Here is a 23,838-nt window from a genome sequence, read left to right on the forward strand (position 1 = left end):
ATGGGATTTATGTGTTAGATGACAAAATTTCAGTTTTCGCAATTGATACCAAAAGACATAAGCTAGATAATTCAACTTACTTGTGGCATTATCGTTTAGGCCATATAAACAAAACACGCATGCTTAAGCTACATCAAGATGGGCTTATAAATTCAATTGATCCTGAATCATTGGAAACGTGCGAAGCATGTTTAAAAGGTAAAATGACAAAGACACCCTTTAGCAATAAAGGTGAGCGTGTACCAGATACTCTAGGACTCATTCATTCAGATGTATGTGGTCCTATGTCAGTCCAAGCAATAGGAGGATTCAGATACTTCATAAGCTTCATAGACGACCATACGAGATATGGTTATATCTACTTAATGAAGCACAAGTCCGAAACTTTTGAGAAATTCAAATGCTTCAAGAATGAAGTAGAAAATCAATTAGGAAAGAAAATAAAGACACTTCGATCAGATCGAGGTGGCGAATATCTTTCAGATGATTTTCTGAATTATCTAACTGAATGTGGGATATGCTCACAATGGACACCTCCCTATACACCACAACACAATTGTGTATCTGAGAGGAGGAACTGTACCCTATTAGATATGGTACGATTTGTGATGAGCATAGCGTTACTTCCAAAGACATTCAGGGGCTATGCCTTAGAAACCGCCCTCTGCACCCTAAATCGAGTACCAACTAAATCCGCTAGTTCCACACCATATGAATTGTTCGTTGGTAGGAAACTCATGTTCTCATTCATGAGAGTATGGGGTTGTTCAGCATATGTCAAACGCATCGCGTCCGACAAACTAGATTCTAAATCTGACAAATGTTTCTTCGTTGGATACCATAAGGAAACTATATGATATTACTTCTACCATCCAGATGATCAGAAAGTAATAGTATCCAAACACGCAACCTTCTTAGAGAAAGAGTTTCTCGAAGACACAGAAAAGGGAAGAATGATTGAACTTGATGAAGTTCAAGAACAAGAAACACCAACTGAAACAACAGAAGCGGTTAAGGAACCCGATGAAGTCCCATTAGATGAGACTGCAGTGCCACCTATTCGTAGATCACAAAGAGTTCGTGAACTCCCTATTAGATATGGTTTTCTAGTCGGAGATGATGATGAGGTTCCCGTGTTAGACGACGAACCCGAAAACTACGAAGAGGCTCTTAACAGTCCAGATTCTAAAGCATGGCTTGAAGGCATGGATTATGAAATGGATTCCATGTATACCAACCAAGTGTGGACTTTGGTTGATCCACCCGAAGGGATAAAACCCATTGGGTGCAGATGGATCTTCAAAAAGAAGACTGACATGGATGGAAAGGTTAGCACCTACAAAGCTAGGTTAGTAGCGAAAGGATACCGTCAGAAACAAGGAATTGATTATGACGAAACTTTCTCTTCTGTGGCTATTGATGGGTTCATAATTGACCCTAATAACCATATGCTATTTCACTAAAAATGGGCTTATGGGCTGTTAATTGTTACTCCCTCTGGTCCACAATAGAAGTCTTTCTAGAGAGTTTTTTTTGTTCCACAATACATGACATTTTGTTTAAATCTATGCACATTAATTTACTTTTACCAAATATACTCCTATTTAAGTTGACTTTTTATCTTGAGAATAGATTAAGTTACTAGTGAATGCAATTATTACAAGGGTAATAAAGTCTTTTACTTAAAATTAATTGTATTTCTTAATTAGTGTGCATTAACCTTAAAAGACTTCTATTATGGACCGGAGGGAGTATTAATTTAGGACTAAAGAACCTTTTTTACAGATTTTGTGAAGAAAGTTGTCAAACAGCCCGTTGCAGTAAACAGTAACGGGAAATCTATGAACCAAAGGGCAATAGCATGTAAAGAGATGGAAGACAGCCAAGCAAAGACGTGGGACCAGTGGAGATCTAGCTTGTTGAAGAAGATTTGGGCCTTAAAGTGTTCAAGTGGCCATAATCTGTCAAAACGGTCTATTTAGTGTACTTTTTAATACTTTTTAGTACTTTTTATATTTCTTTCCTCCTAATTAAATAGATTACTGTATGAGGACAAGGAGATAACTTTTGGGGGGCTGAAACTTCATCTTCCACGAGAGTTCTCTTTAATTTGAGACCTAACTCCATTAATGGAGATTTATTGTAGTTTCTATGGTTGTTCACTCATCTTTATGAGTGAGTAGTCAACTGAACGGGCTTGGCCAGCAAGGGGCTGGTTTGTAAGTCTTCTATTTTTCTTATTTATGAATGAATGATGCTATATGGTGTTGTGCTTGACAAATCCTTTCTTTTTTTAATATTATTAAATAATTATTTTAATTATTATATTAGAATTCGAAATTCCATTGCTAAATGTATGTATGTTAGTGTTAGATGCATGATAGGACACTGCTTTCATCTTCACGGAACTATTTGTCAAGCATTCAACCCCGAAACAGAGATGTCAGGAGGTTGCATCAAGGGTTTTCTAAAGAGAAATGCTGTTTCGCTCGTAATGCAAGAAAGAACCAACATTAAGGGCCCTTAAGGTTGTAGTACATCTTAGAATCTTAAGAACACACGAAAGTTGACTTAAGTGAGCTTTAAAACAGAGACCTTGACTTCACTTTACGTCATTCATGAATAAATAGGATGTTTAGAGGCTGAAAGTAACCTGTTCCGCTGTGGCCTAGCCTGTTCTCTCGTTTTATCATAACCAAAACACATTTTCTGAGACTGAATCTTTATCATTAGTATTTCTATTCACCATATCAAATCATTTCTCAACTAAAGAAAATGACACACCACGAACACCCTATTCTGCAAGGTTTTTCTAGTAAAATTTGGTCATCAATCCCTGAGGAGACGATACTCTACTTATCATTTTATTACTTGTATCTAGTGCACTTGCTAGAGTCTGTTTTGAGGACAACAAGTTTTTGGTGCCGTTGCCGGGGATTGAAAGGAACAATTTTATTTGAAAATTTCTGTGAAACAAGGTGTTTTTAATCTGTTTGTTTAATAGTGCAGCCTTTCCTATCGATCTTGAGTTAGAAAGGACGTGTAGAAGGAACCAGGCAGCAGCTAGACGAGCAAGACAAAGAAGAATGGCTGGAAGAGTACCAGAACAACTTGTTCAAGAAGAAGAAGGTGAAAACAATAATCCACCAGTCATGAGAATCAGAGACTATTCAAGACCTACCATTGAAGGGAACTCATCATGTATTGTGCTGCCTAATGAGGGGAACAACCTGTTCGAAATCAAGCCATCCATGATACAAATGCTTCAAACTGTTGTTCAGTTCGGTGGATACCACAAAGAAGACCCTAATGCTCATATTCAGGATTTTGTTGCAATGTGTAACATTTTCAGAACAAGTAGGGGGGTCGCCGATGATGTTATAAGGTTAAAGCTATTTCCTTTCTCTCTAAAGGATAAAGCAAGAGTTTGGTTGAAGAACCTTCAACCCGGATCAATAACTACTTGGCAAGAGATGGCTAGTGCATTCTTGATGAAATATTTCCCACCAAGGCAAGCTATCAAGTTGAGAAATGAGGTTTCTCATTTTATGCAAGAAGAAGATGAGTCGTTAGCCGAGGCTTGGGAACATTACAAGGAGCTCTTGAAAAGGGTACCAAACCATGACATTCCCATGTGGATGCAAGTTCAAAATTTCTACAATGGAGTCACCAATACCTATAAAATTCAAATTGAGCATTTCAAATGGTAGCCCTGAAGATCTTGAACCACAAGCTCTATATGATCTCTTTGAAAGGGTGGTCAATACAAGTTACAATTGGCACTCGGTGAGGAGTGATGGGAAGAAGATTACAGATTCTGATGTTGTTTCAAAGCTGACAACTCAGATGGAACAGCTTGTTAAGCAAATCAGCAAGATGAATGTGTCTTCCATTCATAGTGAACCTTCATTTTCTAATGAATGTGACTTTTGTGGTGGTCCACACATCGATATCAATTGCCCAAGAGTTAAACCGAGCAAAGCCAACCAAGAACAATGTCATTATGTTGGGTACAATCAAAGAAATCCACCCAATTCATACTCAAACACATATAATTCCGGTTTCATGAATCATCCCAACTTTGGGTGGACACAGCAGCAAAATCAGCAAGAACAACCTAGGTACCAGCAACAATAAAGAGAGCAATACCAACAACAACCTCAGCAACAGTACAAACAGCTTGTTCAGGCTAAAGAAGAGGTTGAGCCAGATTTGAAAACCATGATCATGGAATTTATGAAGCAAACTCAAGCTTCCATCAAGAGTCTGGAGACTCAAATGCATCAAGTGGCATATTTCATCCAAGGGAAAGGGTGTCATTCCAAGCAATACCGAGCCTAATCCTAAAGGAGATGTCATGGCTATCACGCTGAGGTCTGGTAAAGAACTCTCTGCCCTTATTAAAACTAAAAAAGTTGTTGATGTTGCAGGTACCTGAAAAGAAGCTGAAATTGTTAAGAAACAAACTGTTTCAGAGGCCACCAGGCAGGTTACTAAAGAACATGAGCCTATTCAAGTTCAGGAGGAACCTGCGGAGAAGTATATTCCACCTCCTCCCTATGTACCACATGTTCCTTATCCAACAAGGCTTGTGAATCAAAAGTTGAAAGAGGAAAACTCCAGAATACTTGATACATTGAGAAAGTTACACATCAATGTTCCATTTGTGGAAGCTCTAGCTCAGATGCCGAAGTATGCCAAGTTCTTGAAGGATATTTTGTCCAACAAGAAAAAGCTTGAGAACATCTCCATGATCCAACTGAATCGAGACTGTTCCTTAATACTGCAGAATAGGCAGCAGCTTCCTAAAAAGCTCAAAGATCCAGGGAGTTTCTCAATCCCTTGTTCCATTGGTAAATTGAATATTGAAAATGCATTGTGTGACCTTGGAGCTAGTATCCATCTTATGTCGTATTCTGTTTATGCTAGGCTAGGCTTGGGAGAACCTCAACCTTCTAGGATGTCGATAGCAGATAGATCTGTACGTTATCCTAGGGGAATTGTGGAGGATGTGCTAGTTAAAATAGAGAAATTCATATTACCCGTAGAATTTATTAATATGGACATAGATGAGGATTTGCATGTGCCCATCATTTTAGGGAGACCATTTTTAGCTATGGGTAGGGCCTTGATAGATGTTGAAAAGGGACAATTGTTTTTAAGGATAAATGGTGAAGAAATAATTTTTAGGATGAATGAGGCCATGAGGCAAGCTAACTCAGGTGATGATACATGCTATTTTTTGGATGCATGCCATACCTCGTCTGTTTTATAGGACTATCACCAAGACACTTTGGAAACATTGCTGGGGGAAGAAGTGAATATCTGTGAAGGAACAGGTTGTTCCCTAGGAACAGGTTGTTCCCTAGGAACAGGCTGTTCCCTAGAAACAATAACAACACCACCATTTCCACCAAACACAACTGAGCCCTCACACAAAGAACCACCTGATATACCCACCCCCAAAAGGTGGCATGATAAAAAGATTCAAGGGAAGGAATTCCATGAAGGGCAGAAAGTGCTCGTGTATAATTCCAGGTTGAGGCTGTTCCCTGAAAAATTGAAGTGCAGATGGTCTGAACCTTACATTGTGAACAAGGTGTTCCTTCATGGGGCTGTAGAAATTTTTAAACCAGGACTAGTTGAGATCGTCCACTTCCAAGATCCACCATAACTCAAAGAGAACAGTGTGTTCGCTGCAAACACCAATTACAGCAAACTAATTGGGCAACCCCCAATTTATCTATCCCTTAGTTAGATTTGTGTTAAATTCCTTTTTAATTTTCTTATTTTTTTGCACTAACATGACTAATGTTGAATTTGTGGTTCTTCCTAAATTTTGTTGGCAAAGGTTTTAAAGTTTCATTTCCTAAAATTAGGATGGAGAATTTTTACGAAATTAATTTGGGGGTGTTTGCTGTCTTCCTCTTTCGGTAACGAATCTAACCCTACTTCTAATTTCCTGTTTACTGCATGCTTGTTGATAATCTGCAAATTTCCACTCTCACGGTGTTTAAGTTTAACATTGAGGACAATGTTATATTTTAATTTGGGGGTGGGGAAAAAATGAATATCTTGATATATTTGTTGTGAGAACGGGATAAAAGCCCTAAAATTTTGATGAAAACTGTGATTGAAAGGTGAAATTAGCTTGTGAAAATTTGAGGAAACTCAAAATTAGACACTTGCTTGATATGGTTGTTAGTGTGTCATTCAAACCCCAAATGTTGTGTCATTCCCTTTCTTTTTCTATCTTGTAAATGTTAGTACATGTTCGTAGTTTTTCTTAATTCCTCGTACTTTTTGTTAAATGTCTAAAAATTCTGTGTTGTTCTCTATTTCTGAACAACATGTTCTGTTTCTAGTTTTTGCTCTCTGTTGTCCCTTTCTTTCTGTATATAGCAGCAGAATAATATATATATTAAAGAAAAAAAAAAGACTTTCAATTGCCAATCAATGATTGCATGCTTGCACCTCAAATTTAGTGTGTGGTGAACCCAATGATAATTCAATTTTCAAAAGATAGAAGTTCTGAAAATTTTGGGTTTTAATTCAAAATTCAATTAGAGGACCTTAAGCCCTAGTGCATGTAAAAGCCCTAAATTGTGAGAACTTGAGCCTACATTAGCATGTAAATGCATTGATTCTTTGTGAGAGGGCTAGTACATATTGTCTTTAAGTAGGTTTTGCTTTGGTTGCCTAGTCAAAATGGTAAAATTTTGGAAGAACATAGGATGAAAAAGGCATTTAGATCCCAAATTCACTCCACAAAAAGCTTACCCGTGCATTGCACTCACACTTTTAGGATAACCAACTTGTGCCTTAGCCTATTCTTTCTGAAACACTACTTAAAGGAACCAATTCCCTTCACTTTAATCCCAAAACGCCTTGAATTTATCTCATGCCCCAGAACAAGCTGCTCTAGTTAAAGAAAAATACATTTTTGAGAAAATCTGAGTGTATAATGATAAAATTGTTGAAATGATGGAATTTGAGGGATAATGATGGAGTGAGGACCACTTTTTGAATAAGGTTAAAAGAAAAAAAAAAGAAAAAAAAAAATAATAAAAATCCCAAATAGGAATTTTAGAAGATAACAAAAATATGTTTGAATAAAGTCTTTTCATTTTCAGGACACATGTTTATATCTTGAGCCTGAAATGAAATGTTTGGATGGTTGTATTTTGTGTGTTTGAAGAATCGTTTGGCCAATGTTGTGAAACAGGCTGTGCAAAGTGATTAGGTTAAAGCAGAATTGCTAAGTTCTGAGAATTGGGTATAATCAAATATTGTTGCATGAAGATAGAATTTTTATACTTAAATAGCCATTCACTTCCATACCTTAGCCTTAGCCTAACATTACAACCTATGTTTAAGACCTTTTGACTATGTTTGGATAATTTTTAATCCGTGGAGATAGGGCCAATAAGAAAAATCACAGCCTATTGATGTGTGTACTGAGCTGAGGAGTGAAGTTCCATTCCCTTCCTTGTGGCAACAAAGGCCATTTGAGAGTGAGTGAAAAATTCCTTCCGTAGTGCGGCACTTTGGGGCATACAGGTTGTTGGATTGAATTTTGAAGTTCAACCTTACGCTTTGACGAATTTCTTGAATTGGAATGCATGTTTTAGATCTGGTCTAACCACATTGTTATCAAGCTCTTGTGTGCTAATCAAAGGTTGAGTTAGTTGAAAGTTGAATAAAGTTATGCTGTTATTGCTTTTTCTTTTTGTTGTCTATTATCTCTTCTAGATCTGTTCCAGTTCCTGTTCTTATGTTTTCTCCATTGCCTTGTTTCTATGTCATTCCCTTTTGTTTTTATTTTCTTTGCTTTTCCCTTTTTGTTGTTCTTTTCTCTATTTTCTGTTGTGTTTGTTTGAGGACAAGCAAAAGTTCAATTTGGGGGTATTTGATGGGTTCATAATTGACCCTAATAACCATATGTTATTTCACTAAAAATGGGCTTATGGGCTGTTAATTGTTATTAATTTAGGACTAAAGAACCTTTTTTGCAGATTTTGTGAAGAAAGTTGTCAAACAGCCCGTTGCAGTAAAAAGTAAAGGGAAATCTATGAACCAAAGGGCAATAGCATGTAAAGAGATGGAAGACAGCCAAACAAAGACGTGGGACCAGTGGAGATCTAGCTTGTTGAAGAAGATTTGGGCCTTGAAGTGTTCAAGTTGCCATAATCTGTCAGAACGGTCTGTTTAGTGTACTTTTTAATACTTTTTAGTACTTTTTATATTTCTTTCCTCCTAATTAAATAGATTACTGTGTGAGGACAAGGAGATACCTTTTGGGGGGCTGAAACTTCATCTTCCACGAGAGTTCTCTTTAATTTGAGACCTAACTCCATTAATGGAGATTTATTGTAGTTTCTGTGGTTGTTCACTCATCTTTATGAGTGAGTAGTCAAGTGAACGGGCTTGGCCAGCAAGGGGCTAGTTATGTAAGTCTTCTATTTTTCTTATTTATGAATGAATGATGCTATATGTTGTTGTGCTTGACAAATCCTTAACTCCATTGCTAAATGCATGTATGTTAGTGTTAGATGCAGGATAGGACACTGCTTTCATCTTCACGGAACTATTTGTCAAGCATTCAACCCCGAAACAGAGATGTTAGGAGGTTGCATCAAGGGTTTTCTAAACAGAAATGTTGTTTCGCTCGTAATGCAAGAAAGAACCAACATTAAGGGCCCTTAAGGTTGTAGTACATCTTAGAATCTTAAGAACACACGAAAGTTGACTTAAGTGAGCTTTAAAACAGAGACCTTGACTTCACTTTACGTCATTCATGAATAAATAGGATGTTTAGAGGCTGAAAGTAACCTGTTCCGCTATGGCCTAGCCTGTTCTCTCGTTTTATCATAACCAAAATACATTTTCTGAGACTGAATCTTTATCATTAGTATTTCTATTCACCATATCAAATCATTTCTCAACTAAAGAAAATCACACACCACGAACACCATGTTCTGCAAGGTTTTTCTAGTAAAATTTGGCCATCAATCCCTGAGGAGACGATACTCTACTTATCATTTTATTACTTGTATCTAGTGCACTTGCTAGAGTCTGTTTTGAGGACAACAGCTATGTCCAAATCAATCAGAATAATGCTTGCTATTGCCGCTCACTATGATTACGAGATTTGGCAAATGGATGTGAAAACAGCTTTCCTAAACGGAAGCTTGCTTGAGGATGTATACATGATGCAACCTGAAGGTTTCATATCAAAGGATGCAAACAAAGTTTGCAAACTTCAGAGATCCATTTATGGTCTCAAGCAAGCATCTAGAAGCTGGAACAAGCGTTTTGACGAAACCATAAAACAATTTGGCTTCGAACAAAATAGCGAAGAAGCTTGCATTTACAAGAAAGCAAGTGGGAGCTCTGATATTATATGTGGATGATATATTATTAATGGGAAATGACGTAGCTCTACTATAGTCGGTAAAAGTTTGGTTACTTGGTAACTTCTCAATGAAAGACCTCAGTGAAGCAGCTTATATACTTGGCATAAAGATCTACAGGGATAGATCAAGAAGACTGCTTGGTCTTTCACAGGCTACATACATTGAAAAGGTGCTAAAGAGGTTTAGAATGCTTGAATAAAAATGAGGTAACTTACCCATGCTACATGGAGTAAAGTTAAACAATCATCAATGTCCTAAAACTGATGATGATAAGAAGCGCATGGCTGTAGTCCCGTATGCCAGCGCAATCGGTTCGAGTATGTATGCTATGCTATGCACTAGACCTGACGTAGCGTTCGCGTTATCTATAACGAGTTGTTACCAAGGAAATCCGGGAGAAGAACTTGAGAAGAACTAAAGATATGTTCCTAGTGTATGGAGAAGGGGATCTGAAAATAGAAGGATTTTTAGATGTCAGTCATCTCTTAGATGAGAATGATTTTAAATCCCAACCTGTTTATCCTAAATGGGGGCGCGGTCAGCTGGAAGAGTTCCAAGCAAGAAGCGTTGCTTTCTCTACGACCGAGTCAGAGTATATCGCTGCTGCGGAAGCAGCAAAGGAAGCATTTTGGATTAGAAAGTTCATTACTGAACTTGGTGTGGTGCCTGACATTGTAAATCCCATTACACTGTACTGTGATAACAATGGAGCCATTGTGCAAGCAAAGGAACCACGGTCTCATAATGCATCCAAGCATTACCTTAAGCGATACCACATTATAAGAGAAATTGTGGCAAGAGGAGATGTGAGAATAGAAAGAGTACCTATAGAGGACAACGTTGCAGATCCGTTGACAAAGCCCTTAACCCAGAAAGTACATGATCGTCATCTAACTTCTACTGGGATAAGTTGTAGAAACAATTGGCTTTAGTCCAAGTGGGAGTATGTTGGGGTTTAGTGTCCTATAGACAATTGTTCTAGGATACAGACTTAATGTAAATGAAGTGTTCTTTATATAATTTGTTTTAATGAGATATATGTTTTGTAACTATATGAAAGCAAAACCCTTTTAAGCACTAAATAAAGTCTAATAAAAGGAAATCCGTAAGTTTGTTTAAAGTGATTATAAAGTGTTCATACAAGCATGAAGTGAGACAAAACTTTATAATAAACTAATAAACTTAAAACCACCTAAAGTCAAGCAATATGTTTAGGATTGACATATCACGGTTGAGACTTGCATGTAACAGTGTCTTCTGTCCGACAGAAAGCTGATCTCACAAGCTTCGTATATCAGATATCTGGACAGTTACATGGATCCAATGAAAGGTAGTTCATTAGGATTGGGGACCCGACTTGAGATAACAGGATGGGTAGATTCTTCCTTGTCACTTGTTCATCTCATTGGTATTGATAGGTATAAATAATCCTCAGACTCAAAGGAATGTTAATTGGTATTCTGGATTACGGAATGTGACGCTTTGACTCTAGTGTAACACGATCCTTAACAGAGATGACTCTAGGGTGTGAACAACAGACGTTGGGTATCACAGGAAGTGATTGCGGGATCATTATACATTGGATTGAGCATTTATCACTCCCGATAAAATGGGAGATATGTCCATGGATCGCTTGTGGAAGTCTTGACTCTAAATCCTTGCAAGGTGATAGCTTGAGATTGAAATAAGATTTCTCTCAACCTATCTAATTGAAGTTGACTCGGCCAGAACAACTAAAACGAACATCTTGCTATATGTGACTTGACATCAACCATAGTCATAAGATTCAGTTCAAGGACGTAGTTGATAAAGGATCGAATTATACCGTAACTAATACGGAAAGGTCAACGACAGAATCAACTTGTCTTCTTATAGCTCTAGGGGAATGATTACGGACTTGCTAATCATATACTCTGTACATCATTCCGTTATGCAAAGATTAAATATAATTCTTTGAAAATTATTTAATAACGTTTCATACGGCTAGAATGTAGGAAAATAGGCTAACGTATAGCAGCGGAAATATAAATTTTTTAACCTATTTCCATAAACCACACGATCTGTTAATCGTTATTTCATATAAAGAGGGATAAAAGAAATACCTTTCTGAAGTTCTATCTACCATTGCAAGTGAAGTGCCCACAACTCTTACTTCGAGTTCCCGAGCATAGAACCAAAACAAATATAAGATCAAGTTAGAATCAACCGTTGAATAGCAACAAAAATAGATTGCCTCTAATTAATCAACACAAGATCAAGGATAAAGAAAGAAAGATGAAATCAATTGAATTGGTATGAAGCGGTGGATTGTTTCGTCCTCAACAAAGGGTGTCGAAGCACTGCCTTTTCCCTTCTTGAGGGTAGCTAGATACTCCTTGCAGTTCCTTCTCCAATGCTCGTCTTTACCACAGAAGTGGCACTCTCCTTTGGGCTTCTTTACTTCCTTTCCCTTAGCTCCAGTGGGAATGGCCCTTTTACCTTTCTTGGGATATTTAGGATTGGGAAAATTCCCTTTCCTCTTCTTTGATCCCTCAATGACAAAAGCTGGTATTGCCTTGTCTTTCTTCATATTGGGCTCAACTGACTTGAGCATATTTGCAAGCTCTTCAAGAGAGGTTTGCAAGTCATTCATTTGGTAGTTCATGATGAACTGTGAATAACTCTCTGGGAGGGATTGAAGAATCAACTCTATGCTTAATTCGTTATCCATCACGAATCCATTACTTGAAAGTTTGGTAATATAGCCAATCATCTTGACACAATGTGTCATGATAGATGTGCCCTCTTACATCCTGCAATGATATAGCAACTTGGATATCTCGTAGCGTTCGCACCTAGTCTGTTTCCCAAACAACTCTTTAAGGTGCATGATGATGGAATGGGCATCCATTTCCTCATGTTGCCTTTGTAATTCCGATGTCATCGATGCAAGTATGATGCATCCGACATGATCATCATCAACCTTGTGCTTCTAGTAAGCATCAATTTCCTCAATGGGAGCATCATCAGCAGGGATAGGGGGTATCGTTGTATCAAGTACATACCCTATCTTATCGAACTTCAAAACAATTTTGAGGTTGCAAAACTAGTCGGTGAAGTTTGAAACATTCAATTTGTTATCGGTAAGAATATTTTGCAGATTGGTTTTAGTCATGATTTTAAGAGTGATTATGTAAACCTGAGAGTGAGACCGGTAGTGCGACCGGGCTGCCCTTTAAAGTATATCAATCTAAAATTATAGGCCTTTTTTTTATTGCTCCCACTATTTTTCCAAATTAATAGCCCTCCATATTAATTCGAAGAATTTCACAAATCCTTTAGTGAGCTAGGATCCTAACTCTTGAGATTTCGCCTTGAATTTACTCAACAAGCTAGTCTCATTCGTTAGGTAGATTTATGTAATCAATCACATATTTAATGTGATTCCTAGGTTATTGGGTTACTGACCACATTAGTAACTAATATGCTATTCATATTAATCCCAACCGTATTGCCCATTAGTTTATGAAAACATGAGTTTACCCATCCAATTATCATAATCTAATTTAAGTATTGCTCCATATTCATGAAAAGTGATTTTCAATAATTCAGGTGTTACCGTAAGACCCCGAGCTTGAGTTTACTCAACAACCCAAAGGCCCTCAGTACTGCCGGCTGAATTATAATATTAGGGAGGGGCAACCGATTTTAATAACTTGCTTATTTACTTAACTTTTTAATGAAGGATTTTTATTTTAGGTCTCATAATCTAACTTAATCTTAATTTGCTTTAGCATACATCAGACACATACATTTGCGTTATGGACATATCATCTAAATTATTCCTTCGAGCCAGAGACGGAATAAAAGGGAAAACCTAAGGAAATACTAACTATTACATATTTCTCTTTAGGTCCTCCGTTTTCTCCATGGTGCCTTGAAATTACAAATTAATTTCTATACTACTAAAGAAAACTTCAATTAAATTGAAGGGAATTAGATGAGAGGAGAAATTACAATAGATAGTAGAAAGGCATGACGCGCATGCCCTATTCCAAAAATACCAAAAGACTAAAAGAGGGTCCAAATATGTTCATAACTCCAAACATGCATAGACTCAATTAAATAAATTTAATTGGTTGATTACATAACTATTTTATGTAATATTTTTGTTAATCACATTAACTTATCAAATTAACTTTCATCCAATTTTACTTCTAATAGTTTTGTATCTTCTATATTAATATTTAGATTAATACAACTATACAAAACTTTAATTATGCACGTCCCAATTATTTTGATTTTAATTCATTTAATACTTTTGATTTACAAATAGGTAAAACAAACTTTTAAATAAATTTTTCGATAACCAATATAGAAAACTATCAATTTCTGAAACATATATATTTATATATATAAAAAAAACTAATTTTAAACAATTTAAAATTAAAGTGGGTCTCGGGCCGGGCCCGAGAGTGGGCTGCTGCCGATTGGCAGCAGCCCTATGGTGGCTGAACTGCCGCTGCCTTGCGGCAGCGGCGGCCAGGCGCCGCACGCGGCTACTGCCGCGAGGCAGCAACCGTGCGACAGTGGCCGGTCGCACCGTGAGGCGCAACTCGAGCTGCTGTCGCATTTATTTTTTTTATAATTTTATATATATATATATATATATATATATATATATATATATCAGTTCTAAAACGGTTTTAAAACGATTTTTCAGAAAATGAGAAAACCTACTATAGATTTCCGTTTTATCTTTAGAATTAATAAAACTGATTTTATCAATCTAACTATAAAACCAATAGATTTTGTTATAATGATTATCAATCAAAATAATTAGGAACATACGCATAATCTATTTTAATTAACAAGTAATTAAAACTTATTTATCTTTAGGATCAATTGAATCAAAAATTATTTGTTAATTAACCTAATAATAAATATTTATACAATCATAAAAACTTCTAAATTTTCATATACGAAATAACGGATTTAACGATGGCTCTGATACCAATGTAGGAAAATAGGCTAACATATAGCAGCGGAAATATAAATTTGTTAACCTATTTTCATAAACCACATGATCCGTTAATCGTTATTTCATATAAAGAGGGATAAAAGAAATACCTTTCTGAAGTTCTATCTACCATTGCAAGTGAAGTGCCCACAACTCTTACTTCGAGTTCCCGAGCACAGAACCAAAATAAATATAAGATCAAGTTAGAATCAACCGTTGAATAGCAACCAAAATAGATTGCCTCTAATTAATCAACACAAGATTAAGGATAAAGAAAGAAATATGAAATCAATTGAATCGGTAGGAAGCGGTGGATTGTTTCGTCCTCAACAAGGGGTGTCGAAGCACCGCCTTTTCCCTTCTTGAGGGTAGCTAGATACTTCTTGAGGGGGTGTCGAAATTCTCTCTCCCGGTTGCACTGTGTATTTTGAAAATTACACTAGGGTTTTTGCTTGGGGGATTTCGAAAATCCTATAAGGGGGGTTATTTATAATCTCTTGTATCTAATCCCTAGTTAGATAGAATTAGGTTATTGAAATAAGAATTCTATTCAGAATAGAATTCATAATCATTATCCATTAATATATCTAATATATAAAGGATAAGAATAATAACCTTATTGGATAATAATAGGAGTAATTTAATCTAATTAAATCTCATAACTCATTTATCCTTTAATTAATTTAATTCATAATCCTAATCTAATTAGAATAGATAAAATCAAATTAATTATTTATGTATTTATATACATAAATTTCGACCCCCTCTATTACTGGGTCTTACTAGGCTCAGTTGGGCTTCCGTCAATTAATTAACATCTGTCTCTCTTTTGGGTTCCAAGCCTTATGTGTGACCCATTAGGTTCTTATTGCTTCTAGTCGTATGCAACTATTAAAATTAACTTTTAAAGAATTATATTTAATCTTTGCATAACGGAATAATGTACATAGTATGTAGCAAGTCCGTAATCATTCCCCTAGAGCTATAAGAAGACAAGTTGATTCTGTCGTTGACCTATCAGTATTAGTTACGGTATAATTCGATCCTTTATCAACTATGTCCTTGAACTGAATCTTATGACTATGGGTAATGTCAAGTCGCATATAGTGAGACGTTCGTTTTACTTGTACATGCCGAGTCAACTTAAAATAGATAGGTTAAGTGAAATCTGTATTTCAAGTCTTAAGCTATCACCTTGCAAGGATTTAGAGTCGAGTCTTACACAAGCGATCCATGGACATATCTCCCATTTATCGGGAGTGATAAATGCTCAATCCAATATATAACGATCACGCAATCACTTCCTGTGATACCCAACGTCTGCTGTTCACACCCCAGAGTCGTCTCTGTTAAGGATCGTGTTACACCAGAGTCAAAGCGTCACATTCCGTAATCCAGAATACCAATTAACATTCCTTTGAGTCTGAGGATTATTTACACCTATTAATACCAATGAGATGAACAGGTGACAAGGATGAATCTACCCATCCTGTTATCTCAAGTCGGGTCCCCAATCCTAATGAACTACTTTTCAGTGGATCCATGTAACTGTCCACATATCTGTATATATGAAGCTTGTGAGATCAGCTTTCTGTCGGACAGAAGACATTGTTACATGCAAGTCTCAACAGTGATATATCAATCCTAAATATATCACTTGACTTGGGGTGGTTTTAAGTTTATTAGTTTATTATAAAGTTTTGTCTCACTTCATGCTTGCATGAACACTTTATAATCACTTTAAAACAAACTTACGGATTTCCTTTTATTAGACTTTATTTAGTTCTTAAAAGGGATTGCCTTTAGTGGTGAAGCTCTTAGCCTAGTGGTTGAGAGCTTACCTATGCCTTGGGAGGTCATGGGTTCGAATCACATCCGGGTCTGGTGGGGATTTTTCTTTCTTCTTTAATGTAAGTGCATATTGTGCAAATTTTTTTTGTTTTTAAAAAAAAGGGATTGCCTTTATATAGTTATAAAACATATATCTCATTAAAACAAATGATATAAAGAACAATTCATTTACATTAAGTTTGTATCCTAGAACAATTGTCTATAGGACACTAAACCCCAACATAGAAGCGATAAGAACCTAATGGGTCACACATAAGACTTGGAACCCAAAAGAGAGACAGATGTTAATTAATTGATGGAAGCCCAATTGAGCCCAATAAGACCCAATTACCATGGGGGTCGAAATTTATGTATATTAGATACATAAATAATTAATTTGATTTTATCAAATCCTAATTAGATTAGGATTATGAATTAAATTAATTAAAGGATAAATAAGTTATGAGTTTTAATTAGATTATATTACTCCTATTATTATCCAATAAGGTTATCATTATGAGGGCGAGCCTTGGCGCAATGGTAAAACGTTGTTGTCGTGTGACCGAAGGTCACGGGTTCGAGTCTTAGGAGCGGCCTCTTGCCAAAAAATTTGGCAAGGGAAGGCTTGCCCCCAGTACACCCTTAAGGTTATCATTATTATCTTTTATATTTAGATATATTAATAGATAATAATTAAGAATTCTATTCCAAATTGAATTCCTATTAAGTAACCTAATTCTATCTAACTAGGGTTTAGATACAATTGATTATAAATACCCCTACTAAGGATTTTCGAAATCCACTATTGATTTTGAGGAGAGAGTTTTCGAACCCCCTTAACCGAGGACGAGTTTTCACCGCTTCCATCCGTTCAATTGATTTTCATCTCTTTCTCTTTATCCTTGTTCTTGTGTTGATTAATTAGAGACAATCTACTTTGGTTGTTATAAACGGTTGATTCTAACTTGATCTTCCTTTGTTTTGTTTTGTGCTCGGGAACTCGAAGTAAGAGTTGTGGGCACTTCGTTTGCAACGGTAGATAGAACATCTAAAAGGTATTCCTTATTATCCCTCTTTGTATGAAATAACGATTAATGGATCTTAGGGTTAATGGAAATAGGTTAAAGTTTTTATATTTCCGCTGCTATACGTTAGCCTATTTTCCTTCAAGTAGTATAACTCTTTCAATGAATGTTTAGTATTTTGCCAATGATGTGATGATGAGGATCTTTACTTTTATGCTTCGGCATATATCCATGTGATAGATGAATGTTAGGACACTACTTGCATCTTCACTGATATCTCTATCATTCTTGCAACCTCAAAGCAGACATGTTAGAGGGTTGTGTCAAGGGTTTTCTTAACGGAAATGCAGATTTGATCTTAATGCAAGAAAGAACGTTCCTTTAGGACACTATTGGCTCTAGTAAATTTTAGGAACTTAAGAACACATGAAAGTTGACTTAAGTGGACATTAAAGCTGATACTTTGACTTTATTGGTATTGTCATACATTCGTTTGAGTGTTGTATGGCCTTGCACAACTTGTTCGGTAGTGTCTAGCCTATTCTATCCTTTTAACTGACTTCTATTCATAATATCTCTCATAGCTTTAGAAATATTTTGTCTTAACTATCCGAACTCAAACAATCAATCCGACTAAGAAGATACCTTTCCACACACACCCTGTTCAGCAACGAGTTTCTCATATAATTTTGATCTCAATCCCTGTGGATACGATACTTGACTTATCACTTTATTACATGTATCTAGTGCACTTGCTAGAGTCACATTTGAGGACAACACCTGCTCTATAGGAGAATCTAGACAAAAAAGAAAATACCAATAAATCAAAAGGTGCCAGAAAATGAAAAGATACAATAATTCACAAGAAGTTGTGCCTACCATTATCCAGTCTGATCGTCTTTAGAAACAGTTCTAAATCCATAGCTCTAGACTGTGCTTTGATGCATTCTTTGTGATCGTGCAAGAATTGCACACCAGTAATCTCACTGTCACCAATCGACTCTTTTGCCAAAACACTTAGCTTATTAGCATATCTATTCTTTTTTTGAGCGCTCATTCAGGTTTGATCTCCCTGAATTTGAAATATTTGACACTGCTCTCTTGCCATATGAAATTAAACATAATTTTAATTCCCTGAATGCAAAAAAAAAAAAAAACAAAAAAATGCCCCAAAATCCTAATTGCAACTCTAAATTTTAAGTAGCAATTAAACTTACTTCTCCAATATTTTCCCTCATTTTCCTCTTTCAGACATTTTTTCGAACAGCAAAAACAAATTGATTTTGGAAACAGGCGTAATTGGTGGTACTTATAGAGGAAGGAGGTTGGAATGTGTGTCGTCTAGTCAAACATTTATATGGGTTAGCGAATGTGTATAAAGAAGGATGTTAAAAATATTGCAATTTCTTCCTTTTATTGGTCTCTTATACTCTTCCTTTTATAAGTCTTTCTTTTAGTTCTCTGGTCCTCTCTCACGTGACCTTACTCATTTTTTTCAAATTTTTTATTTTTTTTTCTTTCCATAAATCACCCTAGTTAATGAGATTCCATATCCTTCGCTTTCCATACCTGAAAGTCAGCTCTCCTCTTTTTTTTCTTCTTCATATTCACGTGTTCTTTGCTTTTTATTTTATCTTTTGTAATTGCTCTTAACTCCCTTTCTTTCTTTTTAATTTAATTTTTGGGAAAAGTACAAAAATAAATCTTGTGATTACACTAATTTTCGAACAACACCCATGTGGTTTAAAAGTTTGCAAAGTGGTACCATGTACTTCATTCTGTTAGTAAACACATGCCAAATTGACTAACAGTGTTAAAAGTTAAAGGAAAAAGAGTTAATTTGGTCCTTATTTAATTTGGTCCTTATATTTATTTATTTTTATAAATTAACCCATTTATTATTTAATTATCACAAACAAACCCCAAAATAAAAAATAAAAATCAAATATACTATCTTCTCCATCTTTTTTTAATTTCTTATTTTTCTTCTTCTTTCTATCTCTTCTCACTCTCCTATTTATTAATTTTTGTCTCTAAAATCAATTGTATTTCCATGTTTCAAAATACTCTCTCTTTTTTGTTGGTCCCTTATAACGTAACAAGTTAGTTCCAAGGGGGGGGATAGGAACTATTTAAAATTTTGTATGTTTAAGTCTGATTTCTTTTTTCGAAAAGATTTACACAGCGTGCTGAGTGAGTTTAAGACACTAGCTTAGTCAACTTGTGACTAAGTCAGCTTCTGTCGTTGAGTCAGGAGATAGCACTTGAGTCTATTCCTGAACTCAGCTACTCAGTATGCACAACTCAGCTTGACCTCTTTACTTGGTCAGTTTCAGTGTTAAGCAAGCAATTTATATATTAAGGAGTTTAAGGTTAGAAAGATGTTACTCAGCAGATTTATCCAGGTTCGGCCTCTAAGCCTACGTCCTATCCCCGGAACATGTTCCGAGCTTTCGAATCCTCTACTGAGCTCTTTAAAGGTAGAGTCTCAAACCTTTTACAACTTAGAAACTGAGTATGACAAGAGTACCTTCCTCTATACCTCTACTTCTAGAAATGATACGTGTTTGTCCTAAACAACAATTGCTAAGACACCTTAGATGATTGAATAATCACTCTAGCCTTTTACACAAAAGATATGAAATTTAGTGTAAGAATTTGCTTTGCTTTTCTTCACAGAACTTTGAGTAGAATTTTGGTCAGCGTAATGGCTTGATCAAGTTTTGTGTGATTGAAGCATTTGAATGGCCCTATTTATAGAGATGTCTGATGATATCGGTCATTTTGAATTTCGAAATAACCGTTGGAGGGAAACGGCTTCCTGTCGTTGTCACTCAGTACTGCTCAGAGCTCTTGGCCAATCAGAATTGAGTATCTTCTGTCTTCGGTCAGTATTGAGCAGCTTTTAGTCAGTCCGACAGAATGTCTCTCCATTTAAGGTAATGTCTAGACAGCTTTCTGTGTCTTCTGAAATTTTACCCAAAGTGGAAATACTTGGTTTGGAAATTGCTCTTGCTCAGCTGCTGTCTTGTACTCTTTGTCGAGACAACTCAGCAGCTTCATCCCGAAGTTGTTCAATGAAGGTCTTCTCGATCCTTCTTATGCTGAGCTACGTTTTGTATATAACGGCAGCGTTTCACACACACGGGCTGAGTGGTCTTTGATCTGTTTGACTTGGGCCTTGACTTCCGTATTGGGCTTTAAGCCTTTTAGTCTTTATGTCTTATAAACAATTTAACTCAACATTGAACAAAACATATTAGTAGAATAAATCAAAGCATTTAAACTTAGTGTGTTTAGAATATATTTAATTTTACTTAAACAATTTTGTCAAATCAAAATCATGTGGAAAGGTGTTTCAACAAACTCCCCCATTTTGATGTTGTTACAACTATTCAGCGAGGAACTCAGTGTTGAGCTCCCCCATGATAGTTGACCTAATATTACTTAGCAAACTCCCCGGTCAGGGTTGAGCTACTGGCTTAGTTTTACTCTAAATATTTAAAGGTTTAATCGAGTAAGTCTAAGGACAGTTTTCGGATATAGGTCATCTCATGGAACATTTCTATTTTACTCAGGGTTAAGCGGAAGGTTTAACATTCAGAGAACGCTGAGTAATCATTTTGTTCAATGGGTCTTAAGACAATGTTTAATAAGCATACAAGTTAAAGTCAAACATTTGAGCAGCTTAGCACATAATCAATCAAGTATTATAAACAGTAAGCGTAGTGTTGTATTTGAAGATACATAAAGACTTGATACTCAGCATCTTATCAAATAACTCAGTTTTATATAAAAGATGCAGGTATTATTTAAGTAGTCAGCACATACATCATAAAAAGAAAGATAGAAATTACAAAGTCAAAATAAAAAGAACTAAGCTAATCTATTTCTTTCTATGTTTAGACTGACTACTCCTAGCAGCCTCCTGCTGAGTTCTAGCCTGTTCTTTCTCCCCCGTTTTGTCAGCATCGGGAGGAGGAGGAATTCTAAAGGCATCTGTTAAGACCGAGGTGGTCAGTGCAGCTGAGACCTCCTTTAGTTTGTCGGCACTTTCATTGATCCCATCAAAAACAATGACGCCTTCATCCAGGACATCCTGAGGAATGCCGAGTTCAACGGCGCTCAGCAGGCTGAGTATGTAAGCTTGAGACTTACCTACCCAAGTAATTGTATTTGTTTGGGCAACAAACAGTTGATGAAATGTCTTGAGTAGTGATGAGTCGTAATACTGATGCTGGATATTGGAGTGACGCACATGAGTGAAGGTCTTTTGGGCAGTGATCAGTATCTCATTCTGCTTCATTGCGTTAGTGTCCATTTCTTGCTTATTTAAATTCAGCAATCGAACTGCTTCACCAATTTGCTCCACTGAGCATTGAGAGTAGGAAGCAAGTTGATTGTTGGTTTTAATCTGCTCAGTGTGAAGCCGGTCAAAAAGCATCTTAACTTCAGCAGAAGTGGCATACTGAGTGTTCGCAGCTGACAAGGTCTGGAATTGGCCTTGAAGAGTGTTAAGATGTTGAACCGTTGTCAATTGGAGCTCAGCCAGCTTCGTAATTGAGTCATGTTAGGGCTGATGGGATTGAGCGAAGATCATATTATGGAGCATTTCCTTCACTTCTTTAACTTCACTCAAAAGTTGAGTGATTTGTGATGACTGAGTGGATTCAGTTTGGGAAGACCCATGAGTAGGTTCATCATGATGAAGGTTTTGAATTAATGATTGCACCGAGTTGATTAGTTTTCTACCAGACTCGGTGGCATGAAGATAACTGAGTGGTCCTTCATCAGCATGCCTAAGTTCCTCAGTAATGACTTGGTCAGTGACTAGAAGTGAGTTCTCATTCTGCACTTGGTTCTCTTGCAGAGATGATTGATCAGCAGCAATGGTTGTTGGTTCAGAGAGTAACTGACTAGGTTCCGCCCTGATAGGTGTAGGAATATCCTGAGTCAGTTCAATGTTGGGAATAGTGGAAACGATAACAACTTGCTCGGGTTGGCTGGAAGGGTTGGCAGTAGCATTCAAGTCAGCTTGTTCCTGTTGAGAAGAAACAGAGGCTTGCTTTTCTTGAGGAGAAGGAAGTTGTTTCCTGAAAAACTTGAGCTTTAAAGAACAAGGATCTTTAGTCGGTTTTTGGACAGATAGGTCAAAGACGGTTGTCTGACTTGCCTTTACTAGTATTCTTCTTCGAGGAGGAGTGTCAGCAGGGATAGACTCTCCTGAATGAGAAGGAGAATTCTCTTCTTGATCATCATTTTGCTGGTCAGCCTGTTCAGCATGTTCTTCTTCTGCAGCAAACTCAGTATGAGTTGGGTCAGTAGCTTCCTCATTACTTGTTGTCTCATCAGTGTCATCTTGACCACTCAATTCTTCCTCATTATCCTCTTCATCTTCCACATCATTGTCTAATTCTTCTTCCACTTGAGCGATGAACTGATCATCCAGTTGTACATCTTCCTCTTGATGCTGAGCATCAGTTCCTTGACAGTGTGAGAAGTGAGAGTCACTAGGATTGATGAAGTCAGTGGGGATAGCATCAATCGGGATCAGCTCAGAAGACTTCTTCTTATTTAGAGGTTGCTCATCAGCATCAACTCCATCCTCAGTATCAGGCTCAACTTGCCTAGGACGTTTCTCAGCTGACTTCAACTTCTTTGCTGGAGACTCAGCATCTTTAGAGGGAGTCTCAATAGCTTCCCTTTTGCGGGAAGCTGGAGCCTTAGTTCTCTTCCCTTTTTGGACAGTAGTCCCCTCAGCAGGCTGAACAGCAGCAATTTTCCCTTTCTTGATGGGTTGGTTGAATTTGAGGGCAAAGAGAGAAGCAGTTGTGATCTCAGATCCTTGAGTCTTCTCCTCGTCAGCAAGATCCACTTGATGGTCAATGAGGATCCTTGTGATGAGTGAACCCAGCCTGAGCGTGCCAGTGCTCCTTTGGAAGCCAGCAATCAGAAAGACTGGCATGTTGATGGGTTTGTAAGTCAGCATGTGCCATATGAAGCACTGCTCAAAATTTGTTGCTGGGGTGGTGCAGTTGATCTTGGGGTAGATGTAGTAGGTCAGCAGATAATGAGCCATTTTTTTTGTGCTCACCCATCGAGGTACTGGAGATTTCCCCAGAGTGGCTAGTGGGCTTACAAACGGTGGCATTGTACCCAGTTCCTTCATGATCCCCAGATCTCCTCAATCTTATTCCCTCATTCTTTAACTTTAACAAGTTAGCAAGATAGGTAGGGTTTACAAAAATGGTCTTCTCCTTTACCACAGATACCAGATAGTCCTGGTTATCGTCAGCAACTCACAGATTGTGGTAGAATTCCCTTACTAGGTTAGGGTAGGTTGGGTCTCTAATGGAGAACAGTTCGGTCCAGCCATTTTGCAAAATCCATTCACAAAAAGGTTGCTCGGTTTGTACAAAAGCTTCAGATACCCGTCTTGAGGGCTCAACTTTCCATTCACAAACATTCTCAAAGACCTTTGAATAAGTCCTGACCTTGGTCGGTTTTCCTTTAGAGGCTTGGCCAGCTTTGCCTTTGCCGGTTGAGTGGCCTTAGTTGGTGTAGGATG

General features: G+C 37.0%; 1 non-coding gene across 1 annotated transcript; it reads right to left on the reverse strand.

Moving 5' to 3' along the window:
• Positions 1 to 3,521: 3,521 nt before the first annotated feature.
• On the reverse strand, positions 3,522 to 3,628 carry LOC136225272 (small nucleolar RNA R71). The gene has a single exon (XR_010686996.1). It is a non-coding gene; the product is annotated as a small nucleolar RNA R71 (small nucleolar RNA).
• Positions 3,629 to 23,838: the final 20,210 nt, after the last annotated feature.

The sequence above is a fragment of the Euphorbia lathyris genome, chromosome 3 (genome assembly GCF_963576675.1).
Source record: "Euphorbia lathyris chromosome 3, ddEupLath1.1, whole genome shotgun sequence".
Lineage (NCBI taxonomy): Eukaryota > Viridiplantae > Streptophyta > Magnoliopsida > Malpighiales > Euphorbiaceae > Euphorbia > Euphorbia lathyris.